This window comes from Macrobrachium nipponense, chromosome 8 (assembly GCF_015104395.2).
Source record: "Macrobrachium nipponense isolate FS-2020 chromosome 8, ASM1510439v2, whole genome shotgun sequence".
NCBI lineage: Eukaryota > Metazoa > Arthropoda > Malacostraca > Decapoda > Palaemonidae > Macrobrachium > Macrobrachium nipponense.
The window spans coordinates 5,223,951-5,229,301 of NC_087203.1; positions in this window are offsets into that span (position 1 = coordinate 5,223,951).

The window sequence follows — 5,351 nt, forward strand, 5'->3', positions numbered from 1 at the left end:
GACAGCACGCCTGGTGGAATAGTTCCTCCTATTTTGAGCATACCGCGACATGACGTCACGCATAACAGATGAGACGCACATAAATGACTGCGCCCATGGTGCAATAGAAAATTGGTTGTAAAAAATAAGAAAACTCCTCTTTCCAAAACAAATTTTCACCAGGGTACTTAAATGGAATAATACCACATATGGAACATCTGAAATGCAACCAGAAGTTCCCCTTTAAGGTCCAGACCGTGGGGAAATTGTCCATTTGACTTAAAACCGAAGTAGAAAATGTCACTCCTCTCATCAATTTATCTATTCCGTCGAAATAACAATAAACTCCATTGATGACTCAACTGCATCACGGGAAAAATAAATCATAGCTAATACCGAAATATGCCCAAAAAGGGTAATTGGACATGAGACTATGCAAATCTTAAGCAAGAATACTACATAGGGATTTACTTACACAATTGACAATAATAATAAATAATAATAATAATAATAATAATAATAATAATAATAATAATAATAATAATAATAATAATAATAACCACAACCAACCAACCAGAAAAGACTATACAGCCAACTAAGAGGGGAAGACAACCACCCAGAAATTCCTGAAGCCGAATCAAGTAAGAGACTCTGGGAAAACATATGGAGCAATCCGGTAGCACACAACAAACATGCAACATGGCTCCAGGAAGTCAAGGAAGAAGAAACAGGGAGAATAAAACAAAGATTCACAGAGATCACGACAGACACAGTCAGACACCAACTAAAGAAAATGCCAAACTGGAAAGCCCCAGGTCCCGATGAAGTTCCATGGATACTGGCTCAAACTTCAAGCCCCTACACCCACGAATAGCAGAACAACTCCAGCATTGTATCTCAAATCACCAAGCACCCAAATGGATGACCACAGGAAGAACATCCTTAGTACAAAAAAGACAAGAGTAAGGGAAATATAGCCAGTAACTACAGGCCTATCACTGCCTACCAATAATGTGGAAGTTACTAACAGGTATCATCAGTGAAAGGCTATACAACTACCTAGAGGAGACAAACACCATACCCCACCAACAGAAAGGCTGCAGAAGGAAGTGTAGGGGCACAAAAGACCAGCTCCTGATAGACAAAATGGTAATGAAGAACAGTAGGAGCAGGAAAACCAACCTAAGCATGGCATGGATAGACTATAAGAAAGCCTTCGACATGATACCACACACATGGCTAATAGAATGCCTGAAAATATATGGGGCAGAGGAAAATACCATCAGCTTCCTCAAAAATACAATGCGCAACTGGAATACAATACTTACAAGCTCTGGAATAAGACTAGCAGAGTTAATATCAGGAGAGGGATCTTCCAGGGCGACTCACTGTCCCCACTACTCTTCGTAGTAGCCATGATTCCCATGACAAAAGTACTACAGAAGATGGGATGCTGGGTACCAACTCAAGAAAAGAAAAAGGGCGAGCAAGGCAAGAAATTAACCATCTGATGTTCATGGACGACATCAAGCTGTATGGTAAGAGCATCAAGGAAATAGATACCCTAATCCAGACTGTAAGGATCGTATCTGGGGACATCAGGATGGAGTTTGGAATAGAAAAATGCGCCTTAGTCAACATACAAAAAGGCAAAGTAACGAGAACTGAAGGGATAAAGCTACCAGATGGGAGCAACATCAAACACATAGATGAGACAGGATACAAATACCTGGGAATAATGGAAGGAGGGGATATAAAACACCAAGAGATGAAGGACACGATCAGGAAAGAAATATATGCAGAGACTCAAGGCGATACTCAAGTCAAAACTCAATGCCGGAAATATGATAAAGCCATAAACACATGGGCAGTGCCAGTAATCAGATACAGCGCAGGAATAGTGGAATGGACGAAGGCAGAACTCCGCAGCATAGATCAGAAAACCAGGAAACATATGACAATACACAAAGCACTACACCCAAGAGCAAATACGGACAGACTATACCTAACACGAAAGGAAGGAGGGAGAGGACTACTAAGTATAGAGGACTGCGTCAACATTGAAAACAGAGCACCTGTGGGGCAATAATCTGAAAACCAGTGAAGACGAGTGGCTAAAGAGTGCATGGGAAGAAGGACTAATAAAAGTAGACGAAGACCCAGAAATATACAGAGACAGGAGAAAGACAGACAGAACAGAGGACTGGCACAACAAACCAATGCACGGACAATACATGAGACAGACTAAAGAAACTAGCCAGCGATGACAATTGGCAATGGCTACAGAGGGGAGAGCTCAAGAAGGAAACTGAAGGAATGAGTAAACAGCGGCACAAGATCAGGCTCCCTAAGAACCAGATATGTTCAAAGAACGATAGACGGAAATAACATCTCTCCATATGTAGGAAGTGCAATACGAAAAATGAAACCATAAACCACATAGCAAGTGAATGCCCGGCACTTGCACAGAACCAGTACAAAAAGAGGCATGATTCAGTGGCAAAAGCCCTCCACTGGAGCCTGTGCAAGAAAACATCAGCTACTTGCAGTAATAAGTGGTACGAGCACCACCTGAGGGAGTGATAGAAAACGATCAGGCAAAGATCCTCTGGGACTATGGTATCAGAACGGATAGGGTGATACGTGCAAACAGACCAGACGTGACGTTGATTGACAAATTCAAGAAGAAAGTATCACTCATTGATGTCGCAATACCATGGGACACCAGAGTTGAAGAGAAAGAGAGGGAAAAAATGGATAAGTATCAAGATCTGAAAATAGAAATAAGAAGGATATGGGATATGCCAGTGGAAATCGTACCCATAATCATAGGAGCACTAGGCACGATCCCAAGATCCCTGAAAAGGAATCTAGAAAACTAGAGGCTGAAGTAGCTCCAGGACTCATGCAGAAGAGTGTGATCCAAATAGAAACGGCACACATAGTAAGAAAAGTGATGGACTCCTAAGGAGGCAGGATGCAACCCGGAACCCCACACTATAAATACTACCCAGTCGAATTGGAGGACTGTGATATAATAATAATAATAATAATAATAATAATAGGTAATAATAATAATATTCTTAATACCGAGTTCTATTCATTAAATAAATGAAGAAACAAATCAAATCGTCAGACTTGATTATAATTCACTTATATCACCAATTTTAACATCAAGTTGAATGAGGATCAAAATTGGGATATGAGTATATATTCGCTCATTTGCCAGAAGAGTGTCTTAACTCGAAAATTGCTATATTTCAGGAAAAGCAATCTAAAGATTGAAATTCTCTAATATATCTATACTCTGTCCATTTATATTTAGAGGATTCTTTTACTGAGCTGTTTAATGACAAATACAAATTAGAAATTTTTCACCACAATATGGAATAAACAGGCTATCTGCTGGTATCAATAGCTCAAAACACATTTTTTGAGTTGTGTCACTCTTCTGGCAAAATGAGCGATGGTCCGACTGACAGTTCTATTTTTACAACGTGGACGTTACCCTTCTAACAGTCGTGGTGGTGAACTGACGGGTATTTACTGTCCCTTTGATCCAGGTATTATTGTAGTGACTGTCCGTTTATCCAGTATTCTGTGGTGACACTCCCTTACATCCAGGTATTACTGTGCTGTCAGTCACCGTTTAACCAGGTATTAATGTGGTGATGTTCAGGTATTACTATGCTGTCCTTCCCTTTTATCCAGGTATTATTGTGAAGACTGTCCCCTTTATCCAGGTACTGTGAAGACTGTCTCTTTATCCAGGTATTACTGTGAAGACTGTCTCTTTTATCCAGGTATTACTGTGAAGACTGTCTCTTTTATCCAGGTATTACTGTGAAGACTGTCTCTTTTATCCAGATATTACTGTGAAGACTGTTCTCCCCTTTTATCCAGGTATTACTGTGAAGACCGTCCCTTTTTATTTTCCAGGTATTACTGAAGACTGTCCCTTTTATCCAGTATTACTGTGAAGACTGTCTCTTTTATCAAGGTATTACTGGTCTACAATTAACGAGGAAATTTGCATTTGAATGATTGAAAAAAAAACGCCTTATAGCCTATCTAGCACGTCGGACTTGGCCAAAACACACGTTTTTTTTTTCTATATAATAAACCCCCCAAACCCCCCTTCCCCCCCATCCCCTTTTTATAAGGAAAGCCAGGTATTTGGGTGGGTGAAAAATCATTGACTTACTTCACCTATCAGGATCCTAACCTAGGATGCCAGGGGGATTCGCTCTCATGAGCGTCCCCCCAACCTACTCTAATTTAAGGAACTGTGAATTAAAATAACAGGGTTGCAATCCAATGTAACAAAGTCAAAGGCACAGAAAACCTTACATGGACGGACTTTTTTTCGCCGCCTCCTGGACTGCAACTTAACCTAACTTTGGGAACTTAACATTAAAAACTATCGGCAGGGAATCTACCCTTACCTAAGCTGAACTAAACCTTAGGTATCAGGTCATAGCCTGGTAGACCACTAACATAAGCCTAAGTTACCAGTGGTCCTTACTTAGCTAGTGCACGCTGCACTGTTTAATACCCTTCATTAAAGTATCATGGACCATTTAAAACATATCCTTGTATTTCGCTCTTGTATTTTCACTCACCTAAAATACCTATACCAAATTACCAATATCCGCTGTAGTCCGCAATAATTTTGGGATATAGCCTATAGGGTTTCAGTAGCCTTACACTGATCATGTGTTTCCCGAAACGAATAGGAGGTAAAACTGCATAGAAAAAACGTCAAATGCCATAATCTAGCTCGCCGCGGAATAGTTATATAGTTTCTACCAATACTTTTTCATTCGCAAGGCAACTGATGTCCAGTAAAATATAAATTAATTGATTTCTACCCAGAACTTATCAGGTGACTCATAACGAGATGTTGAAGTTCATGTTGCAATATGGGAACATTCTCCATTGATCATCCAGCTTTTGAAGTAGTGAGTGGTCATCTGGGGGGTACAATCAGAGAAGCTCAGATGCAAGAGGAATAAGGAGGGGATTCTTCTCTGAATTCTGATGAGAGAGTATTTTTTGGACGAGTTTAAACTTTGACAGGACACCATCATTGTTGAAATTACCATCCTTCTTTATTTGTGTGCATGCCACTACAAGGAAACTTCTACACCTCTGATAAAACTCCTGCTGTTGAGCTTTCTTTTCCTGTATGGAGGGGTTTTTTAATCCCCGCATAACTTTAACTCCTAGGTACATTTGGTCCTATCCATAAATAAGAGAAGAAGGATTTGGTCTCTGAATAGCATGGACACTTTATCATGGAGAACTGTTATTACTGCTTTATCTGACGGGAAAAATTTGTTGAACTCAGCAAACTTTGGAAGGAACAGTCA